General features: G+C 46.9%; 1 protein-coding gene across 6 annotated transcripts in view; it reads left to right on the forward strand.

Annotated features, from left to right (window-relative positions):
• SHROOM3 (shroom family member 3) overlaps positions 1-27,611 on the forward strand; it is a 240,827-nt gene that overhangs the window by 131,878 nt on the left and 81,338 nt on the right. Inside the window, exon 1 of one of the 6 annotated variants that reach the window (XM_006133876.4) lies at positions 23,058-23,485. The exons of the other annotated variants lie outside the window; for them this stretch is intronic. The gene's annotated coding sequence lies outside the window, so the exon portion shown is untranslated. Of the gene's footprint in view, positions 1-23,057; positions 23,486-27,611 lie in introns of those variants that run through there. 6 annotated transcript variants of the gene reach the window in all.

Raw genomic sequence — 27,611 nt, forward strand, 5'->3', positions numbered from 1 at the left:
CCCCCTGTGATAGTTGGAACAAGGGAGATATGATAGAAGTGACATTTCAAAAGGCTTGTTGAAAAACAATCGGCAAAACCCTTCATCCCATGATGATGAAACTTCTAAAAGTTCCTGGAGATTAATTCTAGAGCAAGGAGTCTCTTCCACATGAGTTAGACTTGACAGCTCTGTACACCCACATAGCCCCATGGCTGTTCTGAACTAACCCCTCCCAGTAGCACACGCACAGACAAACAGAGGAAGGAGAGTTGCACAACAGAAACTACATAATGAAACGTAGTTGCATGGTACTCACAGGGAGGGACCAGCTGTTTTCCACTGGTGTCCAGGGAGAGCCCAAGAAAACCATTCTCACTCACATCCTGAACAGTTCCTGTAAAAGCAGTTGCAGGGAGAAGGGAGCCAATCCTTGTTTACTGACGTCCTGTCGGCTACCGCAGGAGTAGGCGCAGGCCCAAGTGTGTGTTCTGCAAAGTACAATCGGTGCAGCATGGGAGTCCACAGAGCTGGCTGGCCAGATTCCGCACTCAAAGCCTTCAATGCCGGGGAAGCCAGTGGAGATGCAGTGCTCTGACTGAGGGCAGATTCACGCGGGGTAACAATAAAAGCCATGTGTGGCTGGGGTTTATTTTTATGCTTCTCCTGCTAGGAGTGATGAGGCTGTATAAGAAGCAGAAGCTTTGTCCCAAATATAAAAGGAGCCTATTTTGTGATTTGGAAGAGCGGCTCCCTTCCGCTAATTTCAGAAGAAGTTGACATACTGCTTTCTAAAAGGCTGGGTTTCACATAGGGCAGGTAGAGTCACCGCGTCGTACTGTGCCATGGCTTTGTCGCCTAGGAAAGTGGCTAAAGCAAGCAAAATTTGTCTATACTACCTGTAGTTGGGAGGATTTACTGCCGCGGTGTCCTCACAGGTCTCTGGCTCCATCGATGACGATAACCAGAAGGCTGCTTGTTTGTGTTCTCAGTGATGTTAGCCCAATGACCACAGCAGACCCTGAGTGGGCCCCCATAGACCACAAACCAGATAAGGTTCGAAGGTGCCAGGCCAGGTTTATTGTTAAGCGAAGTACAGTCATAGTTGTCAGCAGTGCTTTTTTGGTAAGAAAACAGGTGCTGGTACTCCGGGGCAAACTTATTGAGCAAAAAAAAAAAACCGCGCAGTGGGCTGAAATGCAGCCGTGGCCCCTTTAAGAGCCACAGCACCACGTTGGGAGCAGGAAAAAAAAATGCTGCGCATCCCGAGCACGAGCTGAGCCGCCCCAGGAAAACAGGTTCCGGTATGCGCAGGGGAATTCCCATTCCCTTTCTGTGGGCTGGGAAAATAGGTGACAGTACGTCGTTCCGGGCAGTACCGTCACAAAAAAAGCACTCATCAGTAGACTCTACTGAACCACTATGCACATGTACTTGCCACCATGGAATGACTCAATCAGTGGGAAATTTCCACTGCCCCCTAAGTCATACAAAGACTTCCCCCGCAAGACACCACCTTATATACAGGTACAAACAAGTCACACCTCACAGCTGATGTATCAGGTTGCCACCCTCTGATGCTATGTAGATACCACCCTGTCCCTCATGGTTTGATTAGATCATCTGTATCCATCATGCTGTCATTTTAGACCCTTTCCTGAACCTGGGTCTGTATCTGTGAGGAGTGGGTACCAAGGTCTTTTTTAATGAGCTGGTGGTACCATGTGATTTCAGCTTATGACCGGTACCTATTATTGTTCTGCACCTGAACCTATTACCCATTAGTGTTTTGCACTCTCAGCCCTGTTTGTGCCAATTTCTATCAGCAGAGGCCTGCCTCTTGCTTACAGCTTAGCTTTGCTTTATGTTAGCCATATTTTGTCTATTGTTAACTAGGCTTCAGACCAGGCCTGTGCTACATTGGCTTATGTTTTAGGCCTTTATCTTACTACACTACCCAGCTTTTTAAAAGTCGGGCCGTATAAACGCTGTTGTGACTTTTGCCGACAAAACGCTACCACCGCCCAGGCACGGGTTTTGCATCAGCGAGCTGCTTACGCTCCAGCACTCGCCGCAGCCAAACTTTCGTCTTTTGAGGGGGGCTTCTTACGCGCTTGTGAATGACAAGAGTTTTGTTGTCCAACTGGCAATATAGACAAAGCCGCAGGGACTGTAGCTGTACATGGTGACTCAGTGTGCAGCACAAAGCTTACCAAAGAGCTGGTTCCTGCTTAATGCAACTGGAGTCACCAGCAGGATTCATAGGTTAAAGAGGCTCCGCCTTTTCCTGAGTGGAGACAAGAAGATTTCAAGGGAATCTAATAAGAGTACAAGAGAGTCAGTTTCATCAGCATTGTGATAAATGCCCCAGGTATGGATGACTGCCAGAGAGCAGATTCAGTGACTGTAAACAATGGGTTGCTGGCACACCAAGTCCATTTAAAGCACTTGCCTGGCATTGCCTGTACTCTATTCACAGTTGTTCCCAAGTTTGAATCAGTGAATTGCCCTAGATTTTCCACTTTGCAGCTAACTCCTTTCACACTCCTTCTCTCCTCCACTGTGGTTGCTAAATGATTCCTTCTCATCTGATTATTGATTTTAGAAGAGTCCTAGGGGGTTGCGTATTCCTTATTTGTCACGATTCCGCTTCTGTGTCTCAGTTTCTCCATCGGTGAAATTGGAACACTTATAAAATGTGCCCGTCTCTGTCAAAAGCATTAAGATCCTGGGCTGGACAGTGCTGTATCAGTGCAAAGAATTGTGAGCTCACTTCCGTGCTGGGGAAGCTACACTTAACTGCAAATTACAGCAGAGGAACTGCCTTTTACTTCATGGCTCTTGAATCAGGCACGACTTAGATGGTTTGTAGCACAGGCTGCGATGCTGGCAGAAAGGGGCTGAAAGGAAAAGCATGCTCATTAAACTTACAGTTTAAACGGAAAGAGCCAAGAGCGCATAGTGTACTTGAACATACTAACCTGTCGTCTGGTTTTAGTGTTTATTTGTATTTCGGTCAGGCAGCCCTAATGAGGTTGGGGCCCCATTGTACTAGGTGTTGGTACAGGCGTATAGTAACAGAGGGTATCTCTCCAAAGCGCTCGCAGTTTGAATACCTTAGTTAAAAATCAAATTGATTTGTACAAGAAAACAGCTCTGAGCCCAATTTCTTGTCCCCCTGCTTAGAGGAGATATGGGGAAGCTGTACAAAATAATGAATGCTACTGAGAAATGGAGGCAGATTCTTCTATTTACCCATCCACATAGTCCCTCCCCACCCCCTGCCCCCCGAGAGGACATCCCTTGATTCAGGAAAACAGCCCTATTCAGGGAAGCACTTAAGTTCCTTGGAAATCAACGTCGTTAAGTGTAAGCACTTGCTCTATGTCTTTCTTAAATAGAGAAGGGTTTAGCACATTCTTGCCGACTTTCTTACAAGCCGTGTTTCAGGTGAACACAAGATTGTATTTGGTGGGTTTAGCGACATGGAAAGGCAACAAGTGACAAACAGGGAAGAGGAAATGCTGTTTTGCAGAATGTATAAGTCTGTGGAACTCCCTGCCACACAATACCCAAGGGAAGAGCTTAGCGGGGTTACAAAAAGGCCTGGATATTCCTCTAGATAATGAGACTATCCACAGCTACAGCAGAGAGGCTCAAAAATGTATTTAGAGGCCTTTGGTTTCCATGGCACAAATCAAACAGTAGCTGATGGGGCTTAGGAAGGAATGTGGACAAGTTTTCCATAATTACCCAACATGAGGTTTCTCATGCTTTCATTTGAAGCAGCTTGGACTGGCTACAGTTGGACAAAGGCAACTGGGCAAGATGGACCCTCTGCTCTGACCCAGTTTGGCAATTCCCGTGTTTCTAGTTCTGTCTTCTGTCATCTCTTTGCACTGAGCTTCTCTTGGCTTGATGGACACACTGCACGTGCATGGAATGACACTCGTGATTAGTCAAGAGATGCCAATGCTCAGACATTGACATAGGTATATTCATCCAGATACAGTGAAATCTTCATAAGTGGGATATGTTGGAACAGTACGTGGTCTATTGCTCATTTAAGTGGTTGTCCCAATCCAAAGGCAGATGGGGGCCTAGGGAGAGGCATAGCTGTAGGCTGAGCGCTGAATTTGTCTTGAGTGATTTGAAGGAGGAGAATGTAGCAGCCTTATGTATCCGTATAAGAACGATGCGGCACGTTTTCTTTCATCCTGTGACCGGGTAGCTGTATTTCTCCATCAGTGCAAACCACTCACTGAATCAGTGGGAATCAACTGCAAACCTTTTCTATGGGGAAAGCCATCAGCACCGGCTTGTGGTTCTGTGTTTCATGGGAGGGAGAGTGAACACGCCGTTTCTTTTGTAGATCCCAAGAAAGCTAGTAGAATCGAAGTGGCAACCGAACTGTAGCAGCTGTGTTACTGGCTATCACTAAAATAGCCTCTCGGGGGCCTCGTTTCACACTTTTCGGAGTGTATTTAGTTGCACCGGGAGACAATCCTCTTCAATAATACAGCTGCAACAAATTAAGCGGCGGCTCAGAGGTCCTAGATGGAGTGATCAGAGACGTGGTGAAAGAGGTGGCAAGAACAAGTTTGGAAAAGTCTAGAATAAAGGGAACTTGAGACACAAGAATGATTCAATTCTGGGTGACATGTTTTTCAAAAGCTACATGGCTGAGGCGCTTCAGTCCCATTTTCAAAAGTGCCCAAGTCACTTTGGAGTTGAAAAATCAATGAGATGTAGGTGCTTTGGGAAAGGAGACTCAGGCTCCTGAATGACACAGACACTTTTTTCCAAAAATGTTACCCTGTGTCTGTGTTTTCCCCCTCACATGCTGGATTGTTCAGATGGTTCCAGTCCTGTAAACATTTCGGAAGGTGTGTGTATATTAGAGATGTGACATTGACATAAAAACATGTCTTGGACGGCCTGAATGTCAGCCTTTTTGGGTATCTGAATATTTCCCAATGTTAATTGGAAAAATATTGCCGCCTAGGACAGATGGTTAGGGGAGGAATAGAATTCATGGAATTTCACACCATGAATGTTGAGCCTTCTAGGAGGAGATGGGGTTCCACAAATAGTTTTGGAGGCCTTCCTTGAACTGGCCTTGACCTTAATTATAGCTCTTGTAGGTTGCCTCCACTCTCTAGCTGTCAGCCCTGGCTATCGGCCTCACCTTTTTCTTGCGCATAGCTCTTAGCCTGACCTTATCGCTTGCTAATATTAGTGTATCCGTCACATTTCTACAGGTGAAGAAAGGGGCTTCCTTTGTACACACAATTCACACCCTGTTTTGGCTAAAGGTGGCACCAAACCAAAGCCAAAAAGAACCGTCTTGTGAGCACTTACGTTTTAACGGCCTAATTGCTTTTCATTCTGTTCTAGTGCTGTTTCTGTGGAGGAACAGTGACATCCATTGGCTTATTAAACTAGTCAAAAGTGGTGTGCAACTATGTGCACCCAGGATGTGCCGTACTTCTAGGGCAGCTTATCTCAGAGCCTTCCTTCACTAGTTAGAAGACACATTTTCACATAAGTATCTGTTTCCAAACCAGGCAGACAATAACACCCAAACCCAGATCCGCAAAGGTATTTAGGTGCCTAATTCTCTTTTCAATGAGGTAGTCAGGGGCCTGAATACCTTCTTAGGCTCTGGGCCTTTGCACTCATCTAGCTAGCTGCTAGTGCTCTACCGCCTCATAGCACTTTCCAGACATTAACTTACCAATCTCACAGTCCCTCTGCAAACCACAGGTAAGAACTAGGAAACCCATTTTCCATCAAAAACGTTTTGTCCAATTTGTCCAGTTCTCCTCATGCTCCCACTTTTATAGCCCCAGAGTCAAACACAAAGTAAGTAACTTCCCTGCACCGCACAGTGGAATCTGGGTTGGAACTAGGCTAGGACTCAGAAGCTCTGGGTGCCATGTTTGGTGCACTGCACATGCGGGATGTCTTCCGTCTTGTATCTCTATTCCTGGCACCACACCACCCTTAGGACTAAAGGCAACTGAAAGGTTACACAACTAATTCTCAATTCCAGCCGGGTAGGAATAGATTTGTGTGTAATTCAGCAGTATCAATTCACAAGGGTTCAGATGTTCTGTATTTGACCCTTATGCCCACTTCAATTTGTGCTTTTCAATTTGGGTTTGAACCCCAAATTCACACCACAACCACCAAATTTCACAGACTGCACAGGAACCTACAAATTCAGCCAAAGGTTGTGTCATTTTTTGGCCAAAAGGCTCCCAAATCTTGAAGAATCTGGTTAAGGTTTTGATTTTGTACCAATATCAGTAAGAGTTGGTGTAGTTTCAGAATTCATTACAATACATTTGTGGTTGTAGCTCGGAGTCCTCTCTCCAGGGGGAGGTGAGGATGCGTGTAGCTAAATCTTCCTGAACTGCGTTGAAATGTACTTATTTCTCATCATTTAAGAAAAGCCAGCAAAATTAGAGTCAACGTGAAGCAAAGAGTTAGCCTGGAGGACTCTTCTTCCTTTTTTTTTTTTTTTTTTTAAGAAAAATAATAATAATAAGCACCCTCACAAAAGCAGTGTTACTTGTATCAATTTCTTATTGAATCATTGTTTTCAGAGATTCAGAGAATGGGTGAGCGAGCGCATATGCAGCAATGAACATCTTTGAGTCTGCAGAAAGTAGTTAAAAATAAGCAGCGAGATTAAACTCAAGCTATGACTCACTGACAATCATACTCCGGTCCTTTGTTTGCAAGGCCACCCAGTTAGCCAAGGCAAAGTACTGGTCTACTGCATTCTAGTCTAGTTCAGACTTCTGCTATCGCTAATTAGAAAGGGATTTTAGACCTAAATATTCTTCCAACCTGCTGGGCACCCGGGCCTCTGATTGGATTTCGGAGGCATGTATCAGGCCCTATAGGTCCTCCAAATTTTTCAAGATCAGGCCCATTTTCATTTAGGATAAAGAAAGCAACCCATGGACTTGTAGTTCCACACTTCTGGGCTTTATGTTGGCTCTTCTCTCTTTCCGATTGTATTGTGCATTTGCACATAACACAGGGGGCAGAGAGAATGATCAGATAGAAGCGAACTACAGGCAACATCAGTGGTCCTGCATGATTTTACTTAGCTGGCTGTACGCTTTTCATGGGTGTGGCCAAATTTCCAGTGGTCCCATAAAGTTGTTTACAGCCACCAGTCCTGGCTCTCAGGGTTCTGTGCTGATTTTTTGCTCTAATTTACCCCCTAATGTCTTCTAAGAGCCCAGTAAGCAGCACAAGTGTTGGTAATGCTGCTAGACAACATTGACCTCCCATGGTTCGGCACATTCTCTGGTTTGGCACCGGTTAGTTCCCGAGGGTGCCGGACTAAAGAGGTTCAACCTGTAGATAAATAAGAGGACCACCTCAATATGGACAGAGCTGCCTCACCTCATCAGCCTTGCAGACAGGGAAATACTTTACTGTCCCCACAGCACAGTGAAATCATTGTCTCACTCCAGAGAAGCCCAGGAGACTGTTTCATGGCCAGGTCAGTTCCGTGGTCCCTCGAATATTGGGCTCCTCTTTATGAGCGTTCGCTGGACTTCTAGAAGGAAAACCAATGACCGTGCTTCCCTTCCATTTCCCTGTGTGCTTCCAGACCTCGTTCACTCATCTCCCTACAATATTTTCTCCCAGCTCATCTGTCCTCGGCTCTTAGGTTACCTGTCCCGGCACCTACCTACTTCTCGCATCAGCTGGTTTCATTAGCCTCGCTCAGGGCTTGCCTCTTTCTCCCACATGCTCAGATCTCCCTGCTAATGCTTTTCAATAAGTCACAGCTTCTGGTTCACTTCGTTCCTTTGGTGCGTGCTCTGAGATTCTGTCTTCTCCCTTTACTACCTCTCTCCATCAACACCCTCCATCTCTGTGATGCTCTCTCAGTTCCGGTCCCCCCCCACCACCACCACCACACAGCTGCTATCCTCTTGCATGCCTCTCCATAGCGGCAGCTGTTCCCCCGTTGGTGCTAGTATCCTTTTGATATCTTTTCATGCACCAAAAGGGGGTGTTTAGTCATTCTCACACCCAGTTTATCACTCTCTAACGTGCTTTGTACATTGCTTCCCAGATCAGCTATCCAGAGTTCTGTTGGCTTGCAGGAGTTGATTTTTAATCAGCCCTTCCCATCCACGGGAATTTCCCATGCTGTTTACTCTTTGATGTCCGTTGAGTTCTCTCTCTCATTCCTGTCGTGTTGGGTTTCACTGGGAGCGGCAGTCTGTTGGCTGTAGCGTCCTTGTCGATGCTTGGTACATATTTCCCATGACCAGGACTCAGGAGAGAGCACTGGATAAAATCCAGCTGGTTCTGCTTGAAAGGGGACAGCATTGTTTTTAAAAGAGGATCTTGTAGAAAAGGTATAAAAATAGCTCCCCTCTTCTCCATTCTATTAACAGTGTGGGCGGACCAGTCCTGGCACCGGGGCAGCTGTCACGGATGTGACTTGGAATGGGCTGCATTGCAGTGGCTCAGCCTGCTGGCAGGTGTAGGAGGAGGGCAGTGTCTTGGTGGGTTAAGCCGACTGCTGCTACTCTCTCTGGCCGTGTCCAGACTCAGGGTTTTTTTCGGGAAAAGTAGCCTTTTCCTGAAAAAACTTCCCCTGCATCCAGACTCAAGCCGCGTTCTTTCGAAATTATTTCGAAAGAACGCGGCTTTTCTTTTGATGGCGGTAAACCTCGTTTCACGAGGAAGAACGCCTTCTTTCGAAAGTTCCTCTTTCGAAAGAAGGTGTTCTTCAATGTAAATAGGGCTTCTTCAAAAGAGAGCATCCAGACTCGCTGGGTGCTCTCTTTCGAAAAAGCGGATTGCTCTTTCGAAAGATCCGCCTGCAGTCTAGACGCGATCTTTCGAAAGAGGCTCTTTCGAAAGATGCTTTCGAAAGAGCCTCTTTCAAAAGAAGCCTGCAGTCTAGACATAGCCTCTGTGGTTGCACGGAGGGCGCTGCAGGGCAGGGGTGAGGGACGAAAGGGTTAGAGTGGAAGATTCCATGTGCTCTTGTTTTCCACTTGGTTCAGTGTGGAAGGAGCTCCAGCCTAGCCTTGCCATAAGGGTTGGTCAGTTGGGGTATGTCTACATTACAGCGTTATTTTGAAATATCTAATTTCGAAATAGTTATTTTGAAATACCTTCTTTCGAAATAACACGTCTACACACAAAATGCATTTGGAAATAGCGTTTTGCTATTTTGAAATAGCGCGTTCACACGGATTGGATGCTGAATCGCATTTAAGGCCAGCCGGAACTGGTTCCAGCAGGGCATCAGGTCAGAAGTTACCTTGTGTCCAGAACAGCCAGCAGGGCACCCTGGGAAAGACTGGAGGCCCCCTATTTCAAAATAAGCGTCTACACAGCGCTTATTTCGAAATAGCAATTTCGAAATTGGCGCTATTCCTCGTGGAATGAGGTTTAATTAATTTCGAAATAGCACTTGGCTTGTGTAGATGCTAGGAAAGTGATTTCGAAATAACTTTGGTGTGTAGACATACTCTTGTTGTTTTTTTAAACTAAACTGTTTTCCAGCAGAATAACTGCCCTCGCAGGGTGGGGGAGGAGGCAGAACTGGAGGGGGGAAGCTGACTCAGCCACCCCCACAGAGTTGGAGCAGCCCTCCACCTGCTGAGGACTGAGGGCGGCTCCCGGGCAACAGTTAACCATTACCCGTTCACATCCTTACTTTGAACACTACCACGGGATACATAATAAGGACGATGTCTGACCAGAATGCCCCTAAGCCTGCAGCTCTGCACTAGTGCAAAAATGCCAAGCTTAAAACAGCAGTAATGCTTTAATGCTGAAAGATTATTAACATGGGGCTTGGTCACCAGCTGCTTTAAGCACCCATGCAGGGGTCTTATGGGGCACAATGTACCCTCTTACTCCCTTTCGTGGGCTACCCACATCCCTGGCTGAGGGGGGGGCACGGGTGAGAAATTCAGCTACTAGGGCTAGAACCCCCTAATGTAGTGGGTGTGCAGAGGTGTGGCAGGAGGCTACCCCAAGAGCAGTGTCTCACTCAGAGCTCATGGTAACACCCTGCTCTGGCCCTCCTGCGATCTGTTTGTATGTTTTCAGCTAACAATGCGCTATTACCGTATGAATGAAAAGAAGGAACGTAAAATTCAAAAAATAGAACATCTTGTGAAGCTGCTGTTCTCAGATCTCCTCCGATAAGGACAGTTCCAAGTGTGGGAGAAGTTTCCTGCTCTGAGATTTATTTAACTTCTCAGAGAAAAGCCACCTTCATCTCGTTATTTTTTTTTTCCAATACAGGTTTTAATTTGGTGAGAAAATATCTTTCCCATAAGGAAGCTATTCTGCCTCATTAACTTTTACAAAAAGCACCCTCCCAGCTCGAAATGCTAAAAGAAGCATAAATTAAGGAAAAGTTTGTTGTTTGCTGCTTTAATCAACAAACAACCTTTAAAAAGGACCCACAAAAGATTCTCTAAATTAAATTTATTAGTGAGTGCAAAAGATTCGGCCTCCCAACTGCAAACCCCTTGCCCAGTGTGTTTCCAAAGTGGCTGATTTTGTTTACAGTGTCTTACTGTCTAGGCAAGTTGTTGTGGTTCCATGCATCTCTGTCAAACTTTTGTGTCGCAGCTGAACTGCAGTGACTTGGGACGGAGTCTGTTAATTAGGAGGACTTCAAAAGCCTCCTCCCTTTTCTTTGGTGTATAAATGTACTTTTTTTAAAAATCTGCTTGTCAGTGGTTCAGAAAGAGAGTCGCTTTTCAAAGCCGGAGAAATCTGCCTGTCTGTGCGTCCTTCTTTATATTTCTCCTGGCTGCCAGGAAAGAATTAAATGCAGGTCTTTCTTTTTAATTCTCCGCTAGATGTGTACCCAACACCCTCCCCCTGTCTCCTCTCCACAGTCTCATAACTATTACAGTATTATCCTGTTACTATGCATATTCCAGTGGCCACAAGGGTCGATGCTGTACAAACACAGGACACAAGACAGTAGCTGTACCACACAGCCTGTAGTTTTGAAGACAAGCCAAGACAGGCAAATGACAAAAAAGTAACTTCCCAGAAGTATCAAATTTGTAACTTTTCTTCCCAGTTTCGCCTTTCTACAATCCTCATCCTGCCAACCTGCTGTATGTTCAGCTGCTAAACTTCTGACTATTGAATATGTTATTTTAACTATGAGGGTACATCTAAACTACATTGCTCCGTTGACAGAGCCATGTAGATTTGTTTGTTCGGCAAAGGGAAATGAAGCCGCGATATAAATAATCGCGGCTTCATTTAAATTTAAATGGCTACGCGCTGAGCCGACAAACAGCTGATCAGCTGTTTGTCGGCTCAGCGCACTCGTCTGAACGCTTCCCTGCCGACATGAAAGCCCTTTATCGACCTCCCCGGTAAACCTCATCCTACGAGGTATAACAGGGAGGTTGATAAAGGGCTTTCAGGTTGGCGCAGGAGTGTCCAGACTAACCCGCTGAGCCGACAAACAGCTAATCAGCTGTTTGTCGGCTCAGCGCGGCAGCCATTTAAATTTAAATGAAGCCGCGATTATTTAAATCGCGGCTTCATTTCCCTTTGCCGATCAGCCTAATCTACATGGCTCCATCGATGGAGCCATGTAGTTTAGACACACCCTGAGAGAGAGAATCCATCGGTAAAACTGAACAATGATAGATCATAGGTTGGAAGGGGGTGTCTTTTTTTTAATAGCAGCCTCATGGCTCAGTATAGTGACTCTGAGACTCACAGTGCCAGAGGAAATTCAATAGAAATCGCTTGTGCATGCTGGAAAAATAAATGCCTTTACCCAGAAGAGTATTGCCTTACATCTATGTGAGCATCTCTTTCTACCTTACAAGAATGAATCTGTAGTAGAGATGAACCAAAAGCCAGAACGTTTGTCTGAGCTTCCCTATTCAGTGATGGGTTGGATAGAAAGGCTGGTTCTGAACCACTCCTGGTTAAGGTTTGAGTTTTGCAAACCCAAGCGCTTACTGGGGAAGTCGCTGAAAACCTAAACCTCCCACCGTTTCCCCCCCTGTCTGATTGATAGCTCTGGCTTTGACCCCCACCCTCGTTGCTCTCACTTCCCATGGTCTGAGGATAAGTCATGGTTGCAAACAGCCCCTTCAAGGAAATCATCCTTCTTGAATGAAGCTTACGTCTTATTTCAAAACTAATTTCCTCCCTTCGAGTCCTTCCTGTCCTGGCAAACGTGACACAAACCTCGCATTTCACACCAGCTGCCAGAGTCACTGCATGGACTGGGCCAGATTTACTGGGGCCTGGCACCTACTTTGATAAGGAAGCCAGTCACATAAATTAGAGACTCAAGACAGTTTCCTTTGACATTGTCCTTGCTATTTCAACTCAAATCTTTTTTTTTTTTTTGTCATTTATGTGAACCCAGAATAGCTCATCTCTCAGTGTGGCAGCTTAAGTGGTGATAAACAACAGAGAATAAGGCTCAAAGACTTACAAGACTAGAATATTTACCAGCCTGTTCTCCCCCGCTCTTTGCTAGTTAGTACTCCTTCCAGCTGAAGATTTGTACTCCCTGCATTTCAGTCCAAGCCAACATCCCAGCCTTATTTAAATAGGAAGAAGGAAATTGTGTTAGTGATGTTATAACTCTACTTGACACTGTTACCCTGGGCTTGAATAAAGACATTAACTAGTTAATACACTACAAAGACAATATCCCCTACCTTTGACATTTGCATTTTCACGTCAAATGCTATTAATGGGACACATCCAGCCCACTTAATTAGCTTCATTAACTCAGGTCCTACAATTGACAGGTAACTGTTTTTGCTGTTATATATATCTTGGATTCTGATATTTCCACTCCAAGTTGTCTGCTGAAGTGGGTTTTATCCATGAAAGCTCATGACCCTATGTATTTTTGATAGTCTCTAAGGGTGTGTCTAGACTACGGGGTTTTGTCTACAAAATTATACCTGCGTCTCCACTACCGCCGAGTTCTGTTGACATAATGTCAACAGATCTCGGCAGTTTTGTCAACGGCTGTATACCTCATTCTGCGAGGAATAATGCCTTCTGTCGACAGAGTTCTGTCGACAGAAGGCGTTATTGCATCTACACTGTCCTTTGCGTTTACACTCTCATGTCGACAAAGCGGCTTGCTTTGTCAATAGAACTGGATGTCGTCTAGACGCTCTTTGTCAACAGAAGCTTTGTCGACAGTATCTGTGGACAAAGCCTCTGTCGACAAAAGCCTGTAGTCTAGACATTCCCTAAGGGTATGTCTACACTTACACCCTAGTTCGAACTAGGGAAGCAAATGTAGGCATTCGAAATAGTCAATGAAGTGGGGATTTAAATATCCCATGCTTCATTAGCATAATCTCGCCAGCGCGTTACTCCGATCAACAGCTGTTTCGAAAGTGAAAGTGCGTACCGGGATGCGTTAGTTCAAACCAAGCCCCTTTGTTCGAACTAACATTACTCCTCGTTTTTTAAATCCCTGCTTCATTGACTATTTTGAATGCCTACCTTTGCATCCCTAGTTCGAACTAGGGTTCAAGTGTAGACATACCTTAGGTGCCACAAGATTATTCCTTATCTAGTGTTTGTGAGTGTGAGCCAAACCATAACATTCAGTTCACAAACCATTTTATGTTTCTTTCCCTCTGGTTTAGAAAAACCCAGATTAAAAACTGTCACAGGAGTGTAAGGGAGTTTTTATTGTATGCTCATTTGTATCATCTCCTGTTCAAACATTACAGGAAAAAGTGTGTTTGTGCAAACACACAGATGTTTCTGTCTCCGGTGCATTCATTGTTAATGAAGATGAGAAGGTGCCACTCAGACTTGTCTGTATTAGTGGTCACATATTAATGATCCAAATTGTGTTTTAAGTTTTGACTCTGGTCGCTTTCCTCTCTTACAGAGACCAATTTCTTCTTAGTCACACCAGTTGGCCTTGGGTGTTAGGCTGCAGCAGATGATCTGCCCATTCTTCCTATTGCTTGTTAGGGAAACTAATTAATAATTAGCTTTCATTTAGCAACTGCACATCATGTGCATCCTGCTGCTGCTACATTACATGTAGTGGGGACCGCAGCCTTGCTCCCTGGAACGTCAGTGCCATAGGAAGAGGATTGGGCCCGTACCTAGCAATTCCTGATTGGGCAGCTCATGACAGTAGGGCTACGTCTACACTGGCATGATTTTCCGGAAATGCTTTTAACGGAAAAGTTTTCCGTTAAAAGCATTTTCGGAAAAGCGCATCTAGATTGGCAGGATGCTTTTCCGAAAAAGTACTTTTTCCGGAAAAGCGTCCGTGGCCAATCTAGACGCGCTTTTCCGCAAAAAAGCCCCGATCGCCATTTTCGCGATCGGGGCTTTTTTGCGGAAAACAGTACTGTGCTGTCTACATTGGCCCTTTTGCGCAAAAGTCTTTCGGAAAAAGACTTTTGCCCGAATGGGAGCAGCATAGTATTTCCGGAAAATCTCTTGCTGTGGCCCCGATAGTCACGGCCGGGTATGTAAGAACAGGCTTCTAAAGCGTGCCCTTGGGAACTCCTTGCCAGAGGAGTCAACCTGTGGAACTCCTTGCCAGAGGAGGCTGTGAAGGGTAGGACTATAATAGAGTTTAAAGAGAAGTTAGATAATTTCATGGAGGTTAGGTCCATAAAAAGCTATTAGCCAGGGAATAAAATGGTGTCCTTGGCTTCTGTTTGTCCGAGGCTGGAGAGGGATGGCAGGAGACAAATCGCCTGATCATTGTCTTCGGTCCACCTTCTCTGGGGCACCTGGTGCTGGCCACTGTCGGCAGACAGGCTACCGGGCTAGATGGACCTTTGGTCTGACCCAGTACGGCCGTTCTTATGGTGCAAAGCAGGGCTCTGCGGCACAGTTATTGGGAAGTGAAAGTTGCTTTGTAAACTGAACTGCTCTGGTTTATCTCCAATGCAGCCTGAGAGGGCAGGAATCCAAACTGCCGATCCCCCGGCTGCCCTGCCCAGGAGTTTAACCCTGATCCAAAAGGATTTTTCTTCCTGTTGAATAAAAGAGGTGATTTAGTCTTTATGCTGGCACTACAGGACCATGAACCGTTCCTAAAAGCAAAATGATGGCTGGTGAGTTGCTTTCTGGACAGGTTGTAATTCTAGGACTGAGCAAACGCAGAACACTCCTTTCATGATTCAAGGCTAACAGGAAATTGGCTTTAAAAATAGACATAAGCCAGTTTTTATGTACGTTGGGCCTGATCCAGCAGCCCTTACGCATGTGAGTAAGCCTCATCTAGAAGAATAGTTGACAACATTGACAAGGCCTTGTTACCAGTCACAGTGTTTAATCGGAATGCAGCTGTTGAGCTGAGGGAGCATTACTCACATGAGTAAGACTTCGCACTTCTCGAGGAGACCTCATCTCTCTCCTCATGTGGTTCTGCTGCCGGGACGATCAATTGAAATGCTTAAACAAACACCTGGCTGGAATGGCAAAGAGCTGGAATTGGGGAAAATTCTGCGAGGCGTTTTGCGAGGCGAGGCGTTTTTATTTCACACACACACACACACACACACACACACACACACACACACACACACACACCTACACACACACACCTACACACACACACACACACACCCTCTCTCTCTCTCTCTGCTTGAGAGGGCAAAGCTCACAATCATTGACTGGCCGCCCACATTTTATGCTTTCCATGCTATTCCAAGCCTTTTGGCAAGGGGCTGGTTTGAGGGAGGTAAAATGAGCAGTTATTACGTAGCTGGGAGGTGGGTGTTTTGGGGTATGGAGGTGACTTGGGGCTACACACTAGCTCTGGGATTTCTATCCACTCCTCTGTATTTGAACAATTTGCAGGTTTCTCCAGAGCTTCAGGATAGAAGCGATATGAGGAATTTGAAGTACAGGTTGCGCCTCCTAAATGCAGGATTCTCTGATCCGGCAACATCCGTGGTCCGGCATCACCACGGATGTTCCTGGATGAGAGAGCCCCAGGGCAGCTGGGAGCCTGGTGAGTCTGGGGACAGTGGGGCCATAGCAGCCCGGGCGGCGGTGGAGCATGATCGGGGCTGCCTGCTACCTGGCAGTGGGACCAGGGCTGCATCTGCAGCAGCCCAGGAGGGGAAGCCGGGCCGGGGCCACATGCTACCCAGCAGCAAACCTGAGGCTGGGGCAGCATGATACCCGGCAGCAGGGCTGGGGCTGGCCAGCAGGCAGCCCGGCCAGGGCAAAGGAGCCGGCAGTGGGGAGGAGCAGTGGGCTGAGGGGCAGGTATCAGGGGATCTCCCGTGGTCCGGCAAATTCCCGCATCTGGGACCGGTCAGGTCCTGAGGGTGCCGGACCAGGAAGGTCCAACCTGTACGTAAAATATCACCCGCTGACTTAGGGCTCAGCTCCGTGGCCTGTTAGCGCGTGGGTGACGCCAGAGTGTGACTGTACAGCATGGCAGTTTGACGCCCACTACTGCAGGCGAAAGGTGTGCTGCTGCAGGCAGGACACAGCCGGCTCGTGTGCAGTGCATTCACACCCTGTTTTGCTGAGCGCCAGCAGACTCTGGAGACGCCCTCAGAGACCACTCTGGCAACCAGGGATGGCTGGGATATAAGACAGCCCCAGTCATGTCCCTTTCTCCAGCCATGCTCCCATCAGTGGTAGGGCTGGGAAGGGGGATTCTGTGCTTCCCAAGCTGTCCCTGCGGCAGGAGGCAGTCAATTCCTCAGTAGTTGGCTCTCGGGAGAAGTTTTGCCCCTCAGGAGCACTACTAATCTGCCCCTGTGCAAAGGGATAATTGCTCATTATTGCACAACTAGACAATTAGCCCATCATAAAACGGGATTTTCAGGTCTCTCCTTCATGTCCTATTCCCTTTCTATCTTGGTCTTCTCTCCTGAGCCTCCGGTCTCTCGCTCCATCTCTCTCTCTCTCCCCTCCTCCTACTGCCTCCCCCTCCCCTCAGCTCTCCTCCATCTCCTGTCTCTCTCTCCATCTCTTTCTCTTCTCCCCCTCCTGCCTCTCATTCTCTCTTCTCCTCCTCCTGCCTCTCACTCTCTCTTTCTCTTCTCCTCCTCCTCCTGCCTGGGGATCGCAGAGCCCAAACGGCTGCTTGCGCTGCTTGCTCCCATGCGGCGGCTCGGCTGAGTGGCGCAGAAGTCAGCTGAGCGCCATGGCAGGAGGCAACAGCGCCGCCCAGAGGGAACAGCCAGCGTTTCAGTGTTACAGAGTCACAGACATTGGGCTACTATATATATGATGTGATGTGATTATTATAGGAGACTGTAGCACATTTTACTAAGGGTGTCTCATAATCCAGGCACAGTTTTACATTGACAATGCGACTGGAATATTCAGGGAGGCAGCAGGTCCCACCATGAAATGCCCAACTCCTAGTCAGTGTCAGAAATGGGAATGAACACAAAGGCAGCGCCTTGCTATTGCCAGCCTATACGTTTAAAGTGCACCAAACTTCTCGGGCATGCCTGTCAGAATAGGACGCATTCCTGAAGCTCAACCCCAGTTCAGGGAGAGCCTTGCCGACCTGCAAACGAGACAGAAATGAGCTACCAGAAGAAGGCTTTTGCTCTTGAATAAACATGCCTGTGCAACAGTAACTAAACCACGTTGCTGTAGATGAATGTGATCGTGTGGCCAGTGTTGTTGTTAATGTGAATTTAGGTCATACTTGAGGTTCGGGGGTGTAAGATGCCAGCAGGATGTTACTCCATTAATAATGGTTTTTTTCAAAGGGTGGGTAAATCCTTCTCTGTAATATTTCACTCCGACAGCTTGTAATTTGACTTGGAACGCTTCTGAGAAACACACCAGAAAGCCATGGGGGTACCGGCATGTCCATCTCCAGTTTCCCCATTTTCTCTTTTGATGTTAGGTCAAAGCATATTTTCAAAGGCAATGAAAACACCCCCAGCACTGAGGAAAATTCATTGTAAAGTACTAATTACTGAGGTTGGTTAAGGGAGATCGTATGACTACTTCAGTGTGCTAAATAGGATTAAAGCGTCCTCAGAATCAAACAGCAAACATAAAACACTCCCCCCCCCCCAAAAAAAAAGCATGCTAGCTGAATCTGCCCCATGGTTCTTTGCAGAATATATCATTTGAGACCGGAATCATCAAAGTCATCTTTCATAATGTCACTTGTGGAAAACGCTAGCTCATAACACAATGGTATTTCCTTTGTTTGAAGGTAGGTCTTGTTTTCAAATGGGCTGAGCTTCTATTTAGGCACTATAATACAAGTCAGATTCTTCAAGAGCCAAGCACCCACCCACCCCACATTCCGAATGAAAAATGTGCCGTTACCTGAGGGCCATATATGGGAGCTGAACTTTTTTTTTTTTTAAATGGGGCTCCAAATATGAACACGGAGCAGCTGGCAATCCGACCCTGATGAACTAGAGCTGTTTTACCCACCATCTCTGAAACACAGCAACCGTTTGACAGCACGGAGCAGGTCTCTGCAGCAGTTCAGGGCAAAAAGTGAAGACTGTCTTCTCCAGTTGACTTTAGAGAGGAATTTCAACTACTATCATGTGATTTCCCAAATTGGCATTTGGCCAGCACACCCCCCACAATCCAAGGCTCTCAAAGGACTTCTGACAAAATATGTTTCGCTGGGTGAGGTAGAAGAGACTGCTTCTTTATAACTAAGAGCAAGTCTGCCCCACAAAATTAAATCTATGAAGGTTAAATCAACAGATGGCCACTGTGATAATTAAATGGCTTTTGCATGTCCCTGGGGTGCTCCTCACGTTGGCGATGCATGTCCTCACCAAGAACACTTGCACGAGAAAACTGACAGGGTGGGAAGCGCAGCGGGGCAGCTTCTGAAAGGCGGCAGCCATCGATACCGACACTGCGTCACCCTGACTACATTGAACGAAGCGCTACGCCTCTTGCAGAGGTGCAGTTATGACATCGGGCTAGTGGGCACTCATCCGGGAGCGGCATGTTAGTGTAGGTGCTTGCAGAGTTACCTTGACAGAAACTGCTTTACCTCGACCTAACTTTGTAGTGTAGATTAGGGCATAGTTACTGCTATTGCCAAACTGCTATTTCCAATCAGCTGCTTAATACTGATGAAGAGAGCCAGGTACTAACGCCCTTCCTCATGCTGAGTAGCACATATCCCCCCAAATTGTTCCCTGGGATTTCAATGTGAGCAAGGGTAGCCCAGTCCGACCCAGAGGGATTACAGCCGCCTATTAGGAACGTATACAGAGAGGGTCAGCGAGAGTTTTCTTAGCATCTCTCAGGTTAGACCTTTAATCACCAACAGCTGTTCCTTCACCCGCTCGTCCTTGAGTGGTGGGTTCCTATCCAAGCTCTGACCTGACCCACTCCCACTTTTCCTGTAGGTACCAGCATGATAATTGCTCCGAGGCACTCTGGCTGCAAGCTCAGATGCTGACTCCCTCTCTCCGAATGTGTGCTTGTTGTAATCACTGCTAATTAATCTAATCCCCAGCTGGAAAGGCTGTGGCAGGCTGCTGAAAAGTTTGTAGCGGGGCTCTCAGAAACATGGACCGCTGAAACAAACCATCACTGGTTACAGCGAGTCTGAGGTTCTACAGGGCAAGCTGTCTTTGTTAAGATTTTTATCACACGCAAGAACACGTCAGTTTCTTAGAAGCTTTTCTGATTATAGCCCAGGGAAGGACTTTGTTTCATTGCCTGAGAAAAGTTCTGGAAAACTGTTTGCACATCTTGGTTGCATATTTTATATGGTAAAATTACACTGGGCTCATGTGTCTCATAATGGAGTGAGCATGAACTGTCAATACAAGCTATAAAGTTTACAGTGAAACAGGCCCTATAAAATACAGCACATGGCTCGACTGCTGCAAAATCTAAGGAAATCGTGTTACCTTGATTGGCTAGAAAAAGTCATGTTAGGTTTTAGCAGAATGAGTGTAACATTCTAGGCACCGTTGAGCCGAAATTCTAGCTGCAGACCCAAGGAAATCAGGACTCAAGCCAGGTCTATAGTAGGGGAGATAGTTGACCTAAGATACTCAACTCCAGCTACTTGAATAGCGTAGCTGGAGTCAACATACCTTAGGTTGAATTTCTGCAGTGACATCAGAGCCACAGGTAGACGGGGGAAAGTCTCCTGTTGACTTCCCTTCCCCTTGTGACCTGATGGAGTACTGGAGTTGATGGGGGCATCATCAGCGGTTGATTTAGTGGGTCTTTTCTAGACTCGCTAAATCGAACCTCGGGAGATTGATCCCCATAACGTGGATCTCGGGGGAAAGTGGAGACAACTCCTAAGCAGTCTACCACCAGGTAGGAGTTGGGAAGGGTTAGACTGAAATCTCCACCCTCCCGGTAGCTCTCTGTGAAGGAATCCCACACAGATCATAGCCAGCTTGTGACTGCTTGCCTGCTTCAGACAGTCATGGGTGGAGATTTCAGTCTAATCTTTCCTCGCTGTCCGTCCTCCCCCTCCCCCCCACTAGCATACTGCTTAATCCTCGTTCCTATATGCCCAAAAATTAACCCACGGAAGCTATTTCTGGATATCAGAATTAATCCCTCTTTGTTCTAGAGAGGTGATGGCATATCCCCTTCGCTGTAGGAGTCGGAGCAATTTTGACTTTCCTGGATGCTTATCTGGCCTTTATTAATCAGACTTGATGGACATGCTAATTCTGTAATATGCCCATCTAATAAGCTGGCTGACTCAGATGGCAAGGTACCGGTGTGTGCTAGGGACTGGGGTTCACTGTGAAGCAGCACAGGCTGCACAACATGGAAAGGTGACATTTCTCCTGTATGATGGCTGTTTGGGGCAGATCCAGTCAGAACACAGGCTTCACTATTAAAGGGCGTAGTTAACATTCAGAGCAGCTAGAGCATCGCCCGTAGTCTTTCTCCTCCCTCCCATTTTTTAGCCCAGCCCAGGACTGGGAAGGTGGCACATAGGATGTGTTTGGTATTTGCATCTTGCTAGCCAGGAAACATCTCAGGCTTGTAGCACGGGGTGGTAGCAGGGGCATGTGGAAGGGAGGGCAGGCAGGGACGTGGGGCCCATAAGTCAGATGGGGCACCGATTTCCTCTGAGGCTGGCACAGGAGATGACAGCTAGCTCCCGTGGCAGCTGGGGAAAGAGAGCTCCATTGGCACTGGGGGTGGAGGGAAGAGAAAGAGCTCCTCTTGGGGAAGGGGGCAAGAAAGTGCTCCTCCAAAAGCCACCAGATTTTTATTCCTGTCCATGCCCCTGTGCGGTAGATAGAGTAGAAGCTGGCAACTTTGTCTACAAGGACAGTAGAACCGTTTTCACTTAAAGCATGAACTTAAGCTGATCCTTTCTAAACCATTGCCAAAGGGCATGTAAACACTTTGATTTCAATTTGGGAATGACTCATTTTAGTTCACTTTTAAGCCAATTAGAAACACGTTTAAGCAAACCCAAAACAAGTCACACACAAATCAAAATAAGACTGTCCACGCAGCTTTTTTCACTGGCTTAAATTAAACCTCTGCTACCCTTTTGTGAAGACAAAGCCCTAGAGTCAGGTGGCATAGGTCCTATCCCCAGCTCTTCCGCAGGCTTACTGTGTGAACTTTGGACAACATCCTTATTCTCTTGGGACATAAATTTACCCGTCTGTAAAATGGGCATAAGAGCGAAATCCACTTTGTAAAGCTCTTCAGAGTTCCTTGAATAAAAGACACTTGATAGGCAAGATCATCTGGTAGTAGGAACTGATCTATATCTCCAGGGAGTTACTCTTCTCTGGAGGGGAATAATTGCATTTCTGTACATCCCATCTACTCTTCTGTTTGGAGTCTAAAATGTTTTTTTCCCTCCGTCAGCAGTGGCTATCCCTCACCTTTCACTCCTGGTTTGCAATCTTCTCTCTTTTGCTCAGTCTCTGTGGGGCAGCTTGCCCCTTGCAAAAGCGTGGGAGTTAAGTGGCGTGAAAGGCCTTTCCATGAGGGCTAGACTTGGTATTCATGCCTTGGTGCAAAACAGGAAGAACAATAGAAAACACTGACCTGGCCTTTCAGCAGGAATCAGCTGCAAGCACTGAAAGAGCCCTAAAAGAGGAGAGGGCAAAAAGAAGGGGAAACAGGTCACTGAGGCTATGGCTAGACAGCGGTGCTATTTCAGGATACCTTCGGTGTCCCGAAATAGCTGTTCTGTGTCTTTTAAATGAAATTACAGGCACACTATTCCGACTTGCCTCTAGCCTTTAAGAGACGTTTCAGAAGAGGGCTCTATTTCGAAATTTGGTGCTGTGTAGACAGCACCAAATTTCAAAATAAGCTATTTCAAAATGAGATCGAAATAAGATATGCAATTTGCACAGCTCAGACTGTGGATCTTATTTCGACCTATAGGTGCAGTGTAGATGCACCCTCAAGGATGAGCATTAGGCACCAAAAGGAGTACAGCTTCTGAACCGATTTCTCTCACCGATAGCCCCTTGGCCCTGCTATTTCCTCTCCGTGCCGTCGATTTTATACTCCAGCAAGCCTCCTGGCTTTCCAGCCTGGCAGTGAGTATCTCTGTGGCAGTCAGTGGTGTGACAGTGGTGTTAAGGAGAAGAAAATCAGGTGAATGGACTCTGGTGGAACTACGCTAGCTTGGCGTCAGTGTGTGCGCAGAGCCAGGCCCAGGGACTGCAGCAGCTGCTGGGACACAGCACAGCGTATCCGGCGGTGGTGGTACATAGGGAATGCACAGAGGAGGAACATGATTATTCCCCTTGCTGTAATGTGAGCTGTCTAAAAGCACTGAACTTTTTACCTCCTATTATCAATGCTCCATTTGACCTGCTAGGGCCTGGAGAGTGGCTACAAATTAGTCAGCGACTTTTGTTTTGAATCTAAATCCAGAACGAAGCGGCCTCCCTCCGCTGAGCAAGGAATCAGCGAGTCTCCATCAGCGGCTCGCCCTGCGCTGGGATGAGGCGGGCAGAGCAGGCTGGACCTGGGAATACTAGATCCATTTTAAGCGGGAGGGAGCCCGGCGAGCCATTGACATGCAAATGCAGCCCTGCCTGCCTTGAGCCAATCCGAGCCGGCTCCTTGTGGGATTACCTGAGACTGGGAGGGAAGGGGGAGGAGAGGGCTGGGTGATCCCTAGGAGCTGGGAAAAGTGGTGTGCTCGCCTGACCCTCTGCAGCAAATATGTGTGTGTGTTACGCTTCCTGTCAGGGCTGTCGCTCTGCTGCATAGCCGGCTTCTGCTTCCTCCATGCTGGCTGGGATGCCTCCAGATCACAGCAAATGCAGCTCTGAGGCGCTGCTGCTTGGCAAACCCTGGAGAGAGGGGCTGCAGGGAGCAGGCTGGTGTCGCCGCGCCTCCTGAATTACCTCCAGAAGGAGCAATGCCTCCCTTCCTCCCTGGAGCAGTGGCAGGACTGCAGCCAACTCAGCAAGTGGGATGCTAGAAGACTTGAACCTGGGCTTTTGGCAGGATTCCGGGGGGGTTCCCGTGCCCTGACCGGGGGCTAGACCTAAGAGGATTGGTAAGTGCTGGCTTGGGGGTGGGCCCTTGGGGAGGATCTGGACCAGTTCTAAAAATGTGGAGGGTTATTTTTCTTTTCCCTAATGCCTGAAAGAACTAGAAAATCCCTATGTTTGCAATGGGAGTGTACAAGGCAGCCAGAGCTGGGGTCCTGAGCTTTGTGTGGTGGTGTCTCTGTAATGTTCGTGGCTTATTTTGAGAGGTTTGGTCAAGGAGCAGCCTATGGCTTTAATTATGGTTAATTATTTGCCAAGACAAGGATTTCCCGTACAGCTAGGAGAGAGAGAGACACACACACAGTTTGATGCTGAGAGATTCGTTGTAATGGAAAATCTGATTCTCCTCTCACGTATACTGGTGTAAATCAAGAGTAGCTCTACTCAAATCGGAGTAACGTTAGAGTAAAACCGGTGTGAAATCAGAGGAAGGGCCATTGTTATTTCTGCCTCGTTCTGAAGGTAAAAAGCAACTAGCCCCTTTTTTTAAAAAAGAAGCAAAACAAAAGAAATGTGTTTCTCTTGCTTATAAGGAAACTCTTAAACACCAGGGGCCCAACTCATCCAGTGAAGTCGATATGGGCTCAGTGCCAGGGATAAATGTGGTCTGGGGAATTTGTGGATTAATTTAATTTTTTAATAAATGCTTTGACATTTTCCTTCTTGGGGTGTTTTAAAATCACCCGAAAATGGATCACGTTGGAAATGTTTTTCCTATTTCTCAGTGTCAGTTGCATGTTTCAGAGAAGGAGGAAATCACAGTATATTTTACTGCCTTTTTTCCTGAACAGAGGCAACATATAATCCAAGTTGAAAATTCCAGCCAAGTTCAACAGAGACAAAATGATAGAGTACTACCGTAGGTTTCAGAGAGGCAGCCGTATTAGTCTGTTTCAACAAAAACAACACGGAGTCCAGTGGCACTTTAAAGACTAACAAATGTATTAGGGTATTAGAGCAGAAGCTTTTCTGAGCTACAACCTACTTCCTCAGATGCTGAAGAGAAAAATTGAGACAGGAAGGAAGGGAACAGAGATGGGAGTGTGACAACAGTGCTAGTAGTGCCATAGCAATTTAGTTATCTAGACTGTTACATCTACACGGCTACATTTCTATCACTAGACTGTTAGTATTTGATGGCCACTAGAGGGACAATACAGTTATCTTACTGGAAGGAGTTACACTCATAAAACAGTAGGGGTACATTTACACAGCACCCTGAACTCAAAATAAGATACACAATTTGTGTAGTGCAAATTGTATATCTTATTTTGAGTTCAGGGTACTGTGTAAATGCACCCCTACTGTTTTATGAGTGTATCTTATTTTGATAGCCTATTTTGAAATACAATTTTGAAATTTGCCATGTCTACATAGCGCCAAATTTCGAAGAACGTGCTATTTCAAGACATCCCTTAAACCTTGTGGAATGAGGGATCCCGGGATGCCAAAATAGCACGCCCATTCTTTCAAAAAATATTTTGAAATATCGGGCGGCTTGTGAAAATGCGAGGTAGTTATTTTGGGATGCATACAATATCCCGAAATAGCCGTACAGTGTAACGAACCCTAGAGGAGAAGACAAGTTGAGGTCTGTTGTGTGCATTAAAATATATTGTCCTACTACTGCTTGTAGCTTGTTAATATCACCTGAACAAAACGGTTTAGATACCTTACCCCGATGTGTGTTCACCTCCCTTTTGCCTCTTTGATTGCAACATAGTTTTAGCAGAGGATGTGTGTTGTTTGCTAGGTCAGATACATACTATCTTGAATATGAATTTTATGTTGAAATGTGAAGCTTTAGACTTTAAACAAAGAGTCAATGGATGAGCAATCAAGCAGATCTTGTCAAAGATACAAGATCAGATATTTCCTGAGGCTGATAAAGTATCTAGTTTTCAGATTTAATTTTTCCCTTTTACTGTTTTAGTCCTCTATACTAGGGATGTAATAGAGTAGGCAAGTCATCGTTAAGCAGATGCTTATTGGTTAATGCTACTGGCTACATGCAGCTTCCCCTCCCCCTTCTGCTCTGCCTGCCTGCTGGCTCCTAAAATACTTTTCCTGCAGAGCCACAGTAGGGGGTACCTCCTGGGAGCTAGGTCTGAGCCAGGCTGCCTGCTTGCCAGCTCCTAAAATACTCTGTTCCTTTCTTTTAATTGTATCCTTTGGTATATATGGTTGTGACTATTTTCTTCCACTATTTGATCTGAGGAAGTGGGTCTGGCCCACGAAAGCTCATCACCTAATAAACCATCTTGTTAGTCTTTAAAGTGCTACATTGTCCTGTATCTTAGCCCAGAGGTAATTGTGGGGTAGTCTGGGGTAGTTGCCGGGACCCGGCGCAAACGCTAACCCTTGTCGATTAATCCTGTAATTTTTGTTGACTACACCAGGGGTGGGGAACCTCAGGCGCTGGGTCAGGATTCAGCCCCCAGCTTGCCTGGATCCGGCCCCCGAGGCTAAGGGCCCCCTACACCGTAGAGGAACCCAGCTGGTGCTTCAGCCCCCCCACTACCTCAAAATCTACTAACCTGGGGTGGGAAGGGAATGTGGGGAGGGTCTTTCTGCTTCTCAGTTGGGGGCCATGGCAGTGAGGGTTTGATGGGGGGGAGTTTGTTTGTTTGGTTTGCTTCTCACTCATGTGCGACTGATTTTTCTGAGTCAGTGGCCCCCAACTCCAAAAAGGGTCCCCACCCCTGATCTACACGGTTAACGAATTACATGTTTCTTAACATCCCTACTCTCCACGCTATTATCCCTGCATCCAACACTCTCGGGGACCTCTGAGAGTGGGAGGGGGGAAAGGCAGGCAAGATCAGGCCAGATCAGGCCCTAATTAACATACTTCCCTGGGAGCCTCAGTATGAAAGTTTGCGCCAACGATAGCCGCTCCCCAGATGTGATTCACAACATTTCTTTCTGTTTGGACAACATCCCTTCAGCGCCACCTACACCCTCTTGAGTGTCACATTTGCAAACTTTGATATCTTGTGTCAACAGGTCGGTGAGAACTCTGATAGAGTGGTAACAGGAGCTCGGTGTAAGCCTATCGTTGGTCGGCATTTCCGTGTGTTAGCTGCAGAATTGATTGACACAAAGTTGAATGGCTGTTTTTGGTTCCCTGGCCTAAGACACATAATTGGGCACTCAGCATATTTCTTATGAGTAACCTTCCACACATCTCCCTGGCAAATGACTTCTGCGTGTCTGTGCTTTCCCACACTTCCCAATGGCAGCAGTAAAAGCTGCCATAACATAACTTAGGCTCTGTAGCAGAGCTGGGCAAAATACGGCCCAGGAGCCAGATCTGCCCCACCAAGCCACCAGATCCAGCCCACGGACCACCCTTCCAGGACCCTCAGACACACAGCTGCCACAGTTTAAAGCACAGTCCATTCAGATCTTTGCTCCAGAGGGAAGGGGAGGCTTCCTGTGATCTCCCCACTCCCAGCCCAATCCTTAACTCCTATTGGCCGGAAACAACCAGCCAATAGGAACTAAACCCAGCCAATCTCTTAGCTCCTAATCACTGGAAACAACCAGCCAATAGGAACTAAACCCAGCCAATCTCTCAGCTCCTATTCACCGGAAACAACCAGCCAATAGGAACTAAACCCTGCTAATCTTTCAGCTCCTATTCACCGGAAACAACCAGCCAATAGGAACTAAACCCAGCCAATCTCTCAGCTCCTATTCACCGGAAACAACCAGCCAATAGGAACTAAACCCAGCTAATCTCTCAGCTCCTATTCACCGGAAACAACCAGCCAATAGGAGCTGAGAGATTGACCTAGGGAGTGGGGGCAGTGCAAGCCTCTCCCCACTCAGAGCTGAGAGCCACATGGAGGGAGCACCCTGCAACTCTAAGTGATCTGGGGCTGCAGCAGGCAGGGAGCCCAGCCTGCCTTGGGGGTGCTGCAGGGCTGCTGGCCAGGAGACACTTAGGTAAGCATCTCCCAGCTAGAACCTGCCTCTGGCACCCCAGCCCCTTCTGCACCCCAACTCCCTCCCACAGGTCACCATCCAAACCCCCTGCACTCCCTGCTCCGGATCATAACTCCCTCCCAGACTCTGTACCCCTTCTACACCCTTCCCCCAGGCCAGAATCCTCTCCTGCACCCATAC

This window comes from Pelodiscus sinensis, chromosome 5 (assembly GCF_049634645.1).
Source record: "Pelodiscus sinensis isolate JC-2024 chromosome 5, ASM4963464v1, whole genome shotgun sequence".
NCBI lineage: Eukaryota > Metazoa > Chordata > Testudines > Trionychidae > Pelodiscus > Pelodiscus sinensis.